Source organism: Ambystoma mexicanum, chromosome 1p (genome assembly GCF_040938575.1).
Source record: "Ambystoma mexicanum isolate Mex_15411 chromosome 1p, UKY_AmexF1_1, whole genome shotgun sequence".
NCBI lineage: Eukaryota > Metazoa > Chordata > Amphibia > Caudata > Ambystomatidae > Ambystoma > Ambystoma mexicanum.
In genome coordinates, this window is record NC_090921.1 from 3,561,998 (window position 1) to 3,577,485 (window position 15,488).

Genomic DNA, 15,488 nt, shown 5'->3' on the forward strand with positions numbered 1-15,488 from the left:
GGTCAGTGCTGAAAGTGTTAGACTTTTGGCACTCCTGTTCTTATTTTTCTTATTTTTTTTAACGGCCCTGAACAAGAAAGCCAGCCACTCCAGAAGTAAAGAGCTACATGGTGCTGGCCACAGCCTAGGAGCTTGCATTACAAAACCCCCCCAAAAAAACAAAAAAAGAGAACTTTTTTCAAGAGGTTGCAAGGGAGAACACAGATGTCGCAAGGGAGACCTCAGAGGTCGCAGATGCGACCTCTAGCAACCCCCAACTGACGTCCCCGGGTACAGTGGCAGGAGACATCTCTGCCCATATCAACATACACCCCAGGGTGAAGACAAAGACTTAATGCTGGGCCAGATTTTACATGCCTCGCACCCCCAATGATTAATCTCTCTTTGTGAAACTAAATATCCTCAACATTGGGGTGGAAAATGGTTGCCATTGGCCAATGGAAGTAATACTAGATGAAGGAAGGGACATGCACCAACATTCAACCTGATGCCTCAGAGGAAGTCCAGTTTTTTGCAGCATGTGTTTGTGTGCATGTGTGCCTTGCAAGTCCCAGGTTTGACACCTGATAAGCTCGCCTAGTTGGTTAATGCACCTACCACAGCAATCGATATGTAACCTGCAGGCAACACATCCAGTTCCTGGTGAGATACACGGACAGAAGTGACTTCCCGGAAAAAAGACATTTCAAGGAGCATCATCAGTCTTTGATACTTAGAGGCAGAGCTTTAAGTGGGCTGGGGCTAGCATGGGCCGAGATCCGGCAGTCTCCAGAAAAGGCTCCTAAGCCGGGGCCCTGCCGGGGACTCACCCCCGACTAGCCCCAGCCATGCTGACACCTGAGGCCTACCGTGCAGCGCCTGCACGGTTACACAAGCTGCCTGCAGGTGTCAGCACTACGGATTAGAAAAAAAGTAATTGCCTTTTCTTTTTTTCTAAACCGAAGTGCTGTCACCTGCAAACAGCAGGTGCAACCGTCCAGTGCGTGCTGCCTGGTGGCTCTGTACTCTGAAACAGGAGGAGGGCTGGACTGCCAGGCCTCCTTTTGTTTCTGAGTAAATAGCCATCACCCAGCATGAAGCCCCTGCGCTACTCACGCTGGCTGATGGCTATTTACTCAGAAACAAAAGGCAAGCTGGGCAGTTCAGACCTCCTCCTGTTTCAGAGTACAGAGCCATCAGCAGCAGGCATCACTTTCATTCAAGGAGCCTGTGGTAAAGCATTGCAGCATGTGGCTCCTTGAATGAAAAGGCTGCCTGCTGGGTGTGTGCTGTGACATTCTGGGGTCACACCTTTGCTCCGCTTAGCCGCTTCTTTTGTTTAAAAGGAGGGGCTGTGCGCATTAAAGGTAATAATGCCAGTGCATCCCAGCTCTGCTTCTTTTAGCAGCCCCCAACTCTTAGGTGAGGGGGGTTCTTAATGGTGGCGTGGACTAAGCACACCCATGCCTAGGCCACGCCCCCTAACGAGAGCCCCCCTCAATTTCTAATCCCACTTAAAGCACTGCTTAGAGTCACCTTGGAAGTGATTTTAGAATAGGTTGCCATAAGTAAGCCAAGTGGCAAATAACTTTGTGGTGCAAAATACCTAAATTGGACTAGTATTATATATGGAGCAACTCTATAGTCATTAGGCATTGAGGCTGGGCCAGGACAGCTGCCCCTCATAATGTAGCCTCGAGCGTGGAGTCTATAATAGCAGCAGTCCGTGGCAGCAGTAAGCCTTCCCAAAAGTGGTTGTAACTGGCCCAAAGACGACATCTTGTGCAAATGCTCTTATCCAGCGCATGCCAAAGAATGGTCTAGATGTCACCTGCTCCATCTTGTCAGGCGCGTCTCATGGGCTGCAAGTCGCCTTCCCATGTGCTGACTGTAGGCGCTAAGGGCTCAATAGGAATGTACTAAGAACATTTTTCTGCTGACAGCGGCTGCTAGTAGCTGTTGCTGTGGCCGTGAGTATTAATGGCCGGTTAGCTCAGTTGGTTAGAGCGTGGTGCTAATAAAGCCAAGGTCGCGGGTTCGATCCCCGTACTGGCCACACCTTTTTAAGTTTCCTTTTAAAATTGGAGCGTCATGAATGAAGAACTCTCATTGGACGATTATGAAATCTGTAAAATAATAAGCCGATGTGGAATTCTGAGTAATAGCACAATATAAGCAAAGACGTCCTCTGGCTAATGCCAAAAACAGTTCTTTGGCTCCTGAAATGACTACATGTCCTAGTGCTGTAGCAAAAGGACTGCAAGAAGGCAGTCTATCCGTGGTCCTCCTCTTCTTAGCCGGCGGTGGCAGAACAGGTATTTCCCGCCAGTCCCAAATTGATAACATCACTCCAAGTTTGCAGTGTGCTGACATCTCAGGAGTCTTCTGGCTTCTGAATTGTGGGAGTCGGATCACCCTGCGGGGAGGAGATGGGCCCAACATCGCAGCACAGCACCCCTCTGGCCCGCCATGGGTAACTTAAACTTTGGACACCCCCTGAGAATCCCCCCTTTTTTGCAGGCCCCCCATCAATCAAATCGCTGTGTACCAATCTTTCCTCTTGGTTTCCTCTACAAGGTCTCATTGTTTGGAATAGGTCAAGGACCTGCTGGGATATCCTATCAGCAGCATCCCTGCCCCACTTAGCCGTGCCCAGCTTCTGATCCTGGCAAATGCTATGGGACCTGGGCAGTCATTGCCAAAGAATGGCAACTGATTGATTACCTGTGCAAATGATAACCATGCCCGGCAAATGTGTGAGTGCAAAGGCAATTGATTACAATTCCTGTAAATGGAGAAGGCATCTGGCAAATGATAACAGGGCTATCACCCACTTAACTGAAAATGTTGCAGGCAGGAGGCATGACTGCGCAACGATGCTCAGTACGGCGGGGTAGAAGCGGCTTGGAATGGGGAGTAAGCAAGAGCACAACAAATCTCACAGCTTTGAGAGGAGAGACTGTTTAAGCAATCATTAACAGGCAGCAACACCAAAGGGACGTCATTTCACCAAAATGCCAGGGGTAGCGGAAGTGACATCACACGACCCTTGACCCCCTGATGACATCACAGGAAGTGATGTCATTTGACCCCACCCTGAAGTGATATCGCAGGAAGCGATGGAACACAACCTTTCACCCGTTGACGAAACAGCAAGTGGCATCACATAGCATTGTACACCACGAAAAATATGGTTACAATATCACTATAGTGTGATGTACATAATGTGATGTACATTTCATACAAGAATGGAACGCCATATGTATTGTTAAGATCAGAGTGTATAGGCCCATATCCCCAAATTACTGTGAATGCAAGCAGAAGTCCATGACCAAATGATAATGATGTGTTATTATATAGCACTTACGCTTAAGCGCTTTATATTGTAAAAATATACACCCAATATCACCCAACATGTGTTGGTACTCATTTATCGACCTCAGAAAGATGAAAGGCTGAGTTGAGGCGTTTAAGAACAGACTAAATCAGTGACTCACCCCCTGAAGTGTGCCTGAAATAAACCTTTAATGAGTCTAGCAATGATTGTATAGCATTCCAGAAAGACACATTATTTGGTATTCCTATTCTTTCTTATTTAGGGTCAGTGCTGAAAGTGTTAGACTTTTGGCACTCCTGTTCTTATTTTTCTTATTTTTTTTAACGGCCCTGAACAAGAAAGCCAGCCACTCCAGAAGTAAAGAGCTACATGGTGCTGGCCACAGCCTAGGAGCTTGCATTACAAAACCCCCCCAAAAAAACAAAAAAAGAGAACTTTTTTCAAGAGGTTGCAAGGGAGAACACAGATGTCGCAAGGGAGACCTCAGAGGTCGCAGATGCGACCTCTAGCAACCCCCAACTGACGTCCCCGGGTACAGTGGCAGGAGACATCTCTGCCCATATCAACATACACCCCAGGGTGAAGACAAAGACTTAATGCTGGGCCAGATTTTACATGCCTCGCACCCCCAATGATTAATCTCTCTTTGTGAAACTAAATATCCTCAACATTGGGGTGGAAAATGGTTGCCATTGGCCAATGGAAGTAATTCTAGATGAAGGAAGGGACATGCACCAACATTCAACCTGATGCCTCAGAGGAAGTCCAGTTTTTTGCAGCATGTGTTTGTGTGCATGTGTGCCTTGCAAGTCCCAGGTTTGACACCTGATAAGCTCGCCTAGTTGGTTAATGCACCTACCACAGCAATCGATATGTAACCTGCAGGCAACACATCCAGTTCCTGGTGAGATACACGGACAGAAGTGACTTCCCGGAAAAAAGACATTTCAAGGAGCATCATCAGTCTTTGATACTTAGAGGCAGAGCTTTAAGTGGGCTGGGGCTAGCATGGGCCGAGATCCGGCAGTCTCCAGAAAAGGCTCCTAAGCCGGGGCCCTGCCGGGGACTCACCCCCGACTAGCCCCAGCCATGCTGACATCTGAGGCCGCCCGTGCAGCGGCTGCACGGTTACACAAGCTGCCTGCAGGTGTCAGCACTACGGATTAGAAAAAAAGTAATTGCCTTTTCTTTTTTTCTAAACCGAAGTGCTGTCACCTGCAAGCAGCAGGTGCAACCGTCCAGTGCGGGCTGCCTGGTGGCTCTGTACTCTGAAACAGGAGGAGGGCTGGACTGCCAGGCCTCCTTTTGTTTCTGAGTAAATAGCCATCACCCAGCATGAAGCCCCTGCGCTACTCACGCTGGCTGATGGCTATTTACTCAGAAACAAAAGGCAAGCTGGGCAGTTCAGACCTCCTCCTGTTTCAGAGTACAGAGCCATCAGCAGCAGGCATCACTTTCATTCAAGGAGCCTGTGGTAAAGCATTGCAGCATGTGGCTCCTTGAATGAAAAGGCTGCCTGCTGGGTGTGTGCTGTGGCATTCTGGGGTCACACCTTTGCTCCGCTTAGCCGCTTCTTTTGTTTAAAAGGAGGGGCTGTGCGCATTAAAGGTAATAATGCCAGTGCATCCCAGCTCTGCTTCTTTTAGCAGCCCCCAACTCTTAGGTGAGGGGGGTTCTTGATGGTGGCGTGGACTAAGCACACCCCTGCCTAGGCCACGCCCCCTAACGAGAGCCCCCCTCAATTTCTAATCCCACTTAAAGCACTGCTTAGAGTCACCTTGGAAGTGACTTTAGAATAGGTTGCATAAGTAAGCCAAGTGGCAAATAACTTTGTGGTGCAAAATACCTAAATTGGACTAGTATTATATATGGAGCAACTCTATAGTCATTAGGCACTGAGGCTTGGCCAGGACAGCTGCCCCTCATAATGTAGCCTCGAGCGTGGAGTCTATAATGGCAGCAGTCCGTGGCAGCAGTAAGCCTTCCCAAAAGTGGTTGTAACTGGCCCAAAGACGACATCTTGTGCAAATGCTCTTATCCAGTGCATGCCAAAGAATGGTCTAGATGTCACCTGCTCCATCTTGTCAGGCGCGTCTCATGGGCTGCAAGTTGCCTTCCCATGTGCTGACTGTAGGCGCTAAGGGCTCAATAGGAATGTACTAAGAACATTTTTCTGCTGACAGCGGATGCTAGTAGCTGTTGCTGTTGCTGTGACCGTGAGTATTAATGGCCGGTTAGCTCAGTTGGTTAGAGCGTGGTGTTAATAACGCCAAGGTCGAGGGTTCGATCCCCGTACTGGCCACACCCTTTTAAGTTTCCTTTTAAAATTGGAGCGTCATGAATGAAGAACTCTCATTGGACGAATATGAAATCTGTAAAATAATAAGCCGATGTGGAATTCTGAGTAATAGCACAATATAAGCAAAGACGTCCTCTGGCTAATGCCAAAAACAGTTCTTTGGCTCCTGAAATGACTACATGTCCTAGTGCTGTAGCAAAAGGACTGCAAGAAGGCAGTCTATCCGTGGTCCTCCTCTTCTTAGCCGGCGGTGGCAACACAGGTATTTCCCACCAGTCCCAAATTGATAACATCACTCCAAGTTTGCAGTGTGCTGACATCTCAGGAGTCTTCTGGCTTCTGAATTGTGGGAGTCGGATCACCCGCGGGGAGGAGATGGGCCCAACATCGCAGCACAGCACCCCTCTGGCCCGCCATGGGTAACTTAAACTTTGGACACCCCCTGAGAATCCCCCCTTTTTTGCAGGCCCCCCATCAATCAAATCGCTGTGTACCAATCTTTCCTCTTGGTTTCCTCTACAAGGTCTCATTGTTTGGAATAGGTCAAGGACCTGCTGGGATATCCTATCAGCAGCATCCCTGCCCCACTTAGCCGTGCCCAGCTTCTGATCCTGGCAAATGCTATGGGACCTGGGCAGTCATTGCCAAAGAATGGCAACTGATTGATTACCTGTGCAAATGATAACCATGCCCGGCAAATGTGTGAGTGCAAAGGCAATTGATTAGAATTCCTGTAAATGGAGAAGGCATCTGGCAAATGATAACAGGGCTGTCACCCACTCAACTGAAAATGTTGCAGGCAGGAGGCATGACTGCGCAACGATGCTCAGTACGGCGGGGTAGAAGCGGCTTGGAATGGGAGTAAGCAAGAGCACAACAAATCTCACAGCTTTGAGAGCAGAGAGTGAGTGTTTAAGCAATCATTAACAGGCAGCAACCCCAAAGGGACGTCATTTCACCAAAATGCCAGGGGTAGCGGAAGTGAAATCACACGACCCTTGACCCCCTGATGACATCACAGGAAGTGATGTCATTTGACCCCACCCTGAAGTGATATCGCAGGAAGCGATGGAACACAACCTTTCACCCGTTGACGAAACAGCAAGTGGCATCACATAGCATTGTACACCACGAAAAATATGGTTACAATATCACTATAGTGTGATGTACATAATGTGATGTACATTTCATACAAGAATGGATTGCCATATGTATTGTTAAGATCAGAGTGTATAGGCCCATATTCCCAAATTACTGTGAATGCAAGCAGAAGTCCATGACCAAATGATAATGATGTGTTATTATATAGCACTTACGCTTAAGCGCTTTATATTGTAAAAATATACACCCAATATCACCCAACATGTGTTGGTACTCATTTATCGACCTCAGAAAGATGAAAGGCTGAGTTGAGGCGTTTAAGAACAGACTAAATCAGTGACTCACCCCCTGAAGTGTGCCTGAAATAAACCTTTAATGAGTCTAGCAATGATTGTATAGCATTCCAGAAAGACACATTATTTGGTATTCCTATTCTTTCTTAATTAGGGTCAGTGCTGAAAGTGTTAGACTTTTGGCACTCCTGTTCTTATTTTTCTTATTTTTTTTAACGGCCCTGAACAAGAAAGCCAGCCACTCCAGAAGTAAAGAGCTACATGGTGCTGGCCACAGCCTAGGAGCTTGCATTACAAAACCCCCCCAAAAAAACAAAAAAAGAGAACTTTTTTCAAGAGGTTGTAAGGGAGAACACAGATTTCGCAAGGGAGACCTCAGAGGTCGCAGATGCGACCTCTAGCAACCCCCAACTGACGTCCCCGGGTACAGTGGCAGGAGACATCTCTGCCCATATCAACATACGCCCCAGGGTGAAGACAAAGACTTAATGCTGGGCCAGATTTTACATGCCTCGCACCCCCAATGATTAATCTCTCTTTGTGAAACTAAATATCCTCAACATTGGGGTGGAAAATGGTTGCCATTGGCCAATGGAAGTAATACTAGATGAAGGAAGGGACATGCACCAACATTCAACCTGATGCCTCAGAGGAAGTCCAGTTTTTTGCAGCATGTGTTTGTGTGCATGTGTGTCTTGCAAGTCCCAGGTTTGACACCTGATAAGCTCGCCTAGTGGGTTAATGCACCTACCACAGCAATCGATATGTAACCTGCAGGCAACACATCCAGTTCCTGGTGAGATACACGGACAGAAGTGACTTCCCGGAAAAAAGACATTTCAAGGAGCATCATCAGTCTTTGATACTTAGAGGCAGAGCTTTAAGTGGGCTGGGGCTAGCATGGGCCGAGATCCGGCAGTCTCCAGAAAAGGCTCCTAAGCCGGGGCCCTGCCGGGGACTCACCCCCGACTAGCCCCAGCCATGCTGACACCTGAGGCCGCCCGTGCAGCGGCTGCACGGTTACACAAGCTGCCTGCAGGTGTCAGCACTACGGATTAGAAAAAAAGTAATTGCCTTTTCTTTTTTTCTAAACCGAAGTGCTGTCACCTGCAAGCAGCAGGTGCAACCGTCCAGTGCGGGCTGCCTGGTGGCTCTGTACTCTGAAACAGGAGGAGGGCTGGACTGCCAGGCCTCCTTTTGTTTCTGAGTAAATAGCCATCACCCAGCATGAAGCCCCTGCGCTACTCACGCTGGCTGATGGCTATTTACTCAGAAACAAAAGGCAAGCTGGGCAGTTCAGACCTCCTCCTGTTTCAGAGTACAGAGCCATCAGCAGCAGGCATCACTTTCATTCAAGGAGCCTGTGGTAAAGCATTGCAGCATGTGGCTCCTTGAATGAAAAGGCTGCCTGCTGGGTGTGTGCTGTGGCATTCTGGGGTCACACCTTTGCTCCGCTTAGCCGCTTCTATTGTTTAAAAGGAGGGGCTGTGCGCATTAAAGGTAATAATGCCAGTGCATCCCAGCTCTGCTTCTTTTAGCAGCCCCCAACTCTTAGGTGAGGGGGGTTCTTGATGGGGGCGTGGACTAAGCACACCCATGCCTAGGCCACGCCCCCTAACGAGAGCCCCCCTCAATTTCTAATCCCACTTAAAGCACTGCTTAGAGTCACCTTGGAAGTGACTTTAGAATAGGTTGCCATAAGTAAGCCAAGTGGCAAATAACTTTGTGGTGCAAAATACCTAAATTGGACTAGTATTATATATGGAGCAACTCTATAGTCATTAGGCATTGAAGCTTGGCCAGGACAGCTGCCCCTCATAATGTAGCCTCGAGCGTGGAGTCTATAATAGCAGCAGTCCGTGGCAGCAGTAAGCCTTCCCAAAAGTGGTTTTAACTGGCCCAAAGACGACATCTTGTGCAAATGCTCTTATCCAGTGCATGCCAAAGAATGGTCTAGATGTCACCTGCTCCATCTGGTCAGGCGCGTCTCATGGGCTGCAAGTCGCCTTCCCATGTGCTGACTGTAGGCGCTAAGGGCTCAATAGGAATGTACTAAGAACATTTTTTTGCTGACAGTGGCTGCTAGTAGCTGTTGCTGTGACCATGAGTATTAATGGCCGGTTAGCTCAGTTGGTTAGAGCGTGGTGCTAATAACGGGTTCGATCCCCGTACTGGCCACACCCTTTTAAGTTTCCTTTTAAAATTGGAGCGTCATGAATGAAGAACTCTCATTGGACGAATATGAAATCTGTAAAATAATAAGCCGATGTGGAATTCTGAGTAATAGCACAATATAAGCAAAGACGTCCTCTGGCTAATGCCAAAAACAGTTCTTTGGCTCCTGAAATGACTACATGTCCTAGTGCTGTAGCAAAAGGACTGCAAGAAGGCAGTCTATCCGTGGTCCTCCTCTTGTTAGCCGGTGGTGGCAGCACAGGTATTTCCCGCCAGTCCCAAATTGATAACATCACTCCAAGTTTGCAGTGTGCTGACATCTCAGGGGTCTTCTGGCTTCTGAATTGTGGGAGTCGGATCACCCTGCGGGGAGGAGATGGGCCCAACATCGCAGCACAGCACCCCTCTGGCCCGCCATGGGTAACTTAAACTTTGGACACCCCCTGAGAATCCCCCCTTTTTTGCAGGCCCCCCATCAATCAAATCGCTGTGTACCAATCTTTCCTCTTGGTTTCCTCTACAAGGTCTCATTGTTTGGAATAGGTCAAGGACCTGCTGGGATATCCTATCAGCAGCATCACTGCCCCACTTAGCCGTGCCCAGCTTCTGATCCTGGCAAATGCTATGGGACCTGGGCAGTCATTGCCAAAGAATGGCAACTGATTGATTACCTGTGCAAATGATAACCATGCCCGGCAAATGTGTGAGTGCAAAGGCAATTGATTACAATTCCTGTAAATGGAGAAGGCATCTGGCAAATGATAACAGGGCTGTCACCCACTCAACTGAAAATGTTGCAGGCAGGAGGCATGACTGCGCAACGATGCTCAGTACGGCGGGGTAGAAGCGGCTTGGAATGGGAGTAAGCAAGAGCACAACAAATCTCACAGCTTTGAGAGCAGAGAGTGAGTGTTTAAACAATCATTAACAGGCAGCAACCCCAAAGGGACGTCATTTCACCAAAATGCCAGGGGTAGCGGAAGTGAAATCACACGACCCTTGACCCCCTGATGACATCACAGGAAGTGATGTCATTTGACCCCACCCTGAAGTGATATCGCAGGAAGCGATGGAACACAACCTTTCACCCGTTGACGAAACAGCAAGTGGCATCACATAGCATTGTACACCACGAAAAATATGGTTACAATATCACTATAGTGTGATGTACATAATGTGATGTACATTTCATACAAGAATGGATTGCCATATGTATTGTTAAGATCAGAGTGTATAGGCCCATATTCCCAAATTACTGTGAATGCAAGCAGAAGTCCATGACCAAATGATAATGATGTGTTATTATATAGCACTTACGCTTAAGCGCTTTATATTGTAAAAATATACACCCAATATCACCCAACATGTGTTGGTACTCATTTATCGACCTCAGAAAGATGAAAGGCTGAGTTGAGGCGTTTAAGAACAGACTAAATCAGTGACTCACCCCCTGAAGTGTGCCTGAAATAAACCTTTAATGAGTCTAGCAATGATTGTATAGCATTCCAGAAAGACACATTATTTGGTATTCCTATTCTTTCTTATTTAGGGTCAGTGCTGAAAGTGTTAGACTTTTGGCACTCCTGTTCTTATTTTTCTTATTTTTTTTAACGGCCCTGAACAAGAAAGCCAGCCACTCCAGAATAAAGAGCTACATGGTGCTGGCCACAGCCTAGGAGCTTGCATTACAAAACCCCCCCAAAAAAACAAAAAAAGAGAACTTTTTTCAAGAGGTTGCAAGGGAGAACACAGATGTCGCAAGGGAGACCTCAGAGGTCGCAGATGCGACCTCTAGCAACCCCCAACTGACGTCCCCGGGTACAGTGGCAGGAGACATCTCTGCCCATATCAACATACACCCCAGGGTGAAGACAAAGACTTAATGCTGGGCCAGATTTTACATGCCTCGCACCCCCAATGATTAATCTCTCTTTGTGAAACTAAATATCCTCAACATTGGGGTGGAAAATGGTTGCCATTGGCCAATGGAAGTAATACTAGATGAAGGAAGGGACATGCACCAACATTCAACCTGATGCCTCAGAGGAAGTCCAGTTTTTTGCAGCATGTGTTTGTGTGCATGTGTGCCTTGCAAGTCCCAGGTTTGACACCTGATAAGCTCGCCTAGTTGGTTAATGCACCTACCACAGCAATCGATATGTAACCTGCAGGCAACACATCCAGTTCCTGGTGAGATACACGGACAGAAGTGCTTCCCGGAAAAAAGACATTTCAAGGAGCATCATCAGTCTTTGATACTTAGAGGCAGAGCTTTAAGTGGGCTGGGGCTAGCATGGGCCGAGATCCGGCAGTCTCCAGAAAAGGCTCCTAAGCCGGGGCCCTGCCGGGGACTCACCCCCGACTAGCCCCAGCCATGCTGACACCTGAGGCCTACCGTGCAGCGGCTGCACGGTTACACAAGCTGCCTGCAGGTGTCAGCACTACGGATTAGAAAAAAAGTAATTGCCTTTTCTTTTTTTCTAAACCGAAGTGCTGTCACCTGCAAACAGCAGGTGCAACCGTCCAGTGCGTGCTGCCTGGTGGCTCTGTACTCTGAAACAGGAGGAGGGCTGGACTGCCAGGCCTCCTTTTGTTTCTGAGTAAATAGCCATCACCCAGCATGAAGCCCCTGCGCTACTCACGCTGGCTGATGGCTATTTACTCAGAAACAAAAGGCAAGCTGGGCAGTTCAGACCTCCTCCTGTTTCAGAGTACAGAGCCATCAGCAGCAGGCATCACTTTCATTCAAGGAGCCTGTGGTAAAGCATTGCAGCATGTGGCTCCTTGAATGAAAAGGCTGCCTGCTGGGTGTGTGCTGTGGCATTCTGGGGTCACACCTTTGCTCCGCTTAGCCGCTTCTTTTGTTTAAAAGGAGGGGCTGTGCGCATTAAAGGTAATAATGCCAGTGCATCCCAGCTCTGCTTCTTTTAGCAGCCCCCAACTCTTAGGTGAGGGGGGTTCTTAATGGTGGCGTGGACTAAGCACACCCATGCCTAGGCCACGCCCCCTAACGAGAGCCCCCCTCAATTTCTAATCCCACTTAAAGCACTGCTTAGAGTCACCTTGGAAGTGACTTTAGAATAGGTTGCCATAAGTAAGCCAAGTGGCAAATAACTTTGTGGTGCAAAATACCTAAATTGGACTAGTATTATATATGGAGCAACTCTATAGTCATTAGGCATTGAGGCTTGGCCAGGACAGCTGCCCCTCATAATGTAGCCTCGAGCGTGGAGTCTATAATAGCAGCAGTCCGTGGCAGCAGTAAGCCTTCCCAAAAGTGGTTGTAACTGGCCCAAAGACGACATCTTGTGCAAATGCTCTTATCCAGCGCATGCCAAAGAATGGTCTAGATGTCACCTGCTCCATCTTGTTAGGCGCGTCTCATGGGCTGCAAGTCGCCTTCCCATGTGCTGACTGTAGGCGCTAAGGGCTCAATAGGAATGTACTAAGAACATTTTTCTGCTGACATCGGCTGCTAGTAGCTGTTGCTGTGACAGTGAGTATCAATGGCCGGTTATCTCAGTTGGTTAGAGCGTGGTGCTAATAACGCCAAGGTCGCGGGTTCGATCCCCGTACTGGCCACACCTTTTTAAGTTTCCTTTTAAAATTGGAGCGTCATGAATGAAGAACTCTCATTGGACGAATATGAAATCTGTAAAATAATAAGCCGATGTGGAATTCTGAGTAATAGCACAATATAAGCAAAGACGTCCTCTGGCTAATGCCAAAAACAGTTCTTTGGCTCCTGAAATGACTACATGTCCTAGTGCTGTAGCAAAAGGACTGCAAGAAGGCAGTCTATCCGTGGTCCTCCTCTTCTTAGCCGGCGGTGGCAGAACAGGTATTTCCCGCCAGTCCCAAATTGATAACATCACTCCAAGTTTGCAGTGTGCTGACATCTCAGGAGTCTTCTGGCTTCTGAATTGTGGGAGTCGGATCACCCTGCGGGGAGGAGATGGGCCCAACATCGCAGCACAGCACCCCTCTGGCCCGCCATGGGTAACTTAAACTTTGGACACCCCCTGAGAATCCCCCCTTTTTTGCAGGCCCCCCATCAATCAAATCGCTGTGTACCAATCTTTCCTCTTGGTTTCCTCTACAAGGTCTCATTGTTTGGAATAGGTCAAGGACCTGCTGGGATATCCTATCAGCAGCATCCCTGCCCCACTTAGCCGTGCCCAGCTTCTGATCCTGGCAAATGCTATGGGACCTGGGCAGTCATTGCCAAAGAATGGCAACTGATTGATTACCTGTGCAAATGATAACCATGCCCGGCAAATGTGTGAGTGCAAAGGCAATTGATTACAATTCCTGTAAATGGAGAAGGCATCTGGCAAATGATAACAGGGCTATCACCCACTTAACTGAAAATGTTGCAGGCAGGAGGCATGACTGCGCAACGATGCTCAGTACGGCGGGGTAGAAGCGGCTTGGAATGGGGAGTAAGCAAGAGCACAACAAATCTCACAGCTTTGAGAGGAGAGAGTGTTTAAGCAATCATTAACAGGCAGCAACACCAAAGGGACGTCATTTCACCAAAATGCCAGGGGTAGCGGAAGTGACATCACACGACCCTTGACCCCCTGATGACATCACAGGAAGTGATGTCATTTGACCCCACCCTGAAGTGATATCGCAGGAAGCGATGGAACACAACCTTTCACCCGTTGACGAAACAGCAAGTGGCATCACATAGCATTGTACACCACGAAAAATATGGTTACAATATCACTATAGTGTGATGTACATAATGTGATGTACATTTCATACAAGAATGGAACGCCATATGTATTGTTAAGATCAGAGTGTATAGGCCCATATCCCCAAATTACTGTGAATGCAAGCAGAAGTCCATGACCAAATGATAATGATGTGTTATTATATAGCACTTACGCTTAAGCGCTTTATATTGTAAAAATATACACCCAATATCACCCAACATGTGTTGGTACTCATTTATCGACCTCAGAAAGATGAAAGGCTGAGTTGAGGCGTTTAAGAACAGACTAAATCAGTGACTCACCCCCTGAAGTGTGCCTGAAATAAACCTTTAATGAGTCTAGCAATGATTGTATAGCATTCCAGAAAGACACATTATTTGGTATTCCTATTCTTTCTTATTTAGGGTCAGTGCTGAAAGTGTTAGACTTTTGGCACTCCTGTTCTTATTTTTCTTATTTTTTTTAACGGCCCTGAACAAGAAAGCCAGCCACTCCAGAAGTAAAGAGCTACATGGTGCTGGCCACAGCCTAGGAGCTTGCATTACAAAACCCCCCCAAAAAAACAAAAAAAGAGAACTTTTTTCAAGAGGTTGCAAGGGAGAACACAGATGTCGCAAGGGAGACCTCAGAGGTCGCAGATGCGACCTCTAGCAACCCCCAACTGACGTCCCCGGGTACAGTGGCAGGAGACATCTCTGCCCATATCAACATACACCCCAGGGTGAAGACAAAGACTTAATGCTGGGCCAGATTTTACATGCCTCGCACCCCCAATGATTAATCTCTCTTTGTGAAACTAAATATCCTCAACATTGGGGTGGAAAATGGTTGCCATTGGCCAATGGAAGTAATACTAGATGAAGGAAGGGACATGCACCAACATTCAACCTGATGCCTCAGAGGAAGTCCAGTTTTTTGCAGCATGTGTTTGTGTGCATGTGTGCCTTGCAAGTCCCAGGTTTGACACCTGATAAGCTCGCCTAGTTGGTTAATGCACCTACCACAGCAATCGATATGTAACCTGCAGGCAACACATCCAGTTCCTGGTGAGATACACGGACAGAAGTGACTTCCCGGAAAAAAGACATTTCAAGGAGCATCATCAGTCTTTGATACTTAGAGGCAGAGCTTTAAGTGGGCTGGGGCTAGCATGGGCCGAGATCCGGCAGTCTCCAGAAAAGGCTCCTAAGCCGGGGCCCTGCCGGGGACTCACCCCCGACTAGCCCCAGCCATGCTGACATCTGAGGCCGCCCGTGCAGCGGCTGCACGGTTACACAAGCTGCCTGCAGGTGTCAGCACTACGGATTAGAAAAAAAGTAATTGCCTTTTCTTTTTTTCTAAACCGAAGTGCTGTCACCTGCAAGCAGCAGGTGCAACCGTCCAGTGCGGGCTGCCTGGTGGCTCTGTACTCTGAAACAGGAGGAGGGCTGGACTGCCAGGACTCCTTTTGTTTCTGAGTAAATAGCCATCACCCAGCATGAAGCCCCTGCGCTACTCACGCTGGCTGATGGCTATTTACTCAGAAACAAAAGGCAAGCTGGGCAGTTCAGACCTCCTCCTGTTTCAGAGTACAGAGCCATCAG

At 48.0% G+C, this 15,488-nt stretch overlaps 3 non-coding genes across 3 annotated transcripts; all 3 read left to right on the forward strand.

Annotated features, from left to right (window-relative positions):
* The first annotated feature begins 1,961 nt into the window (after nucleotides 1–1,961).
* TRNAI-AAU (transfer RNA isoleucine (anticodon AAU)) lies at nucleotides 1,962–2,035 on the forward strand. The gene has a single exon. It is a non-coding gene; the product is annotated as a tRNA-Ile (tRNA).
* A 3,509-nt stretch (nucleotides 2,036–5,544) lies between these two features.
* On the forward strand, nucleotides 5,545–5,618 carry TRNAI-AAU (transfer RNA isoleucine (anticodon AAU)). The gene has a single exon. It is a non-coding gene; the product is annotated as a tRNA-Ile (tRNA).
* Nucleotides 5,619–12,692: 7,074 nt separating this feature from the next.
* TRNAI-AAU (transfer RNA isoleucine (anticodon AAU)) lies at nucleotides 12,693–12,766 on the forward strand. The gene has a single exon. It is a non-coding gene; the product is annotated as a tRNA-Ile (tRNA).
* Nucleotides 12,767–15,488: the final 2,722 nt, after the last annotated feature.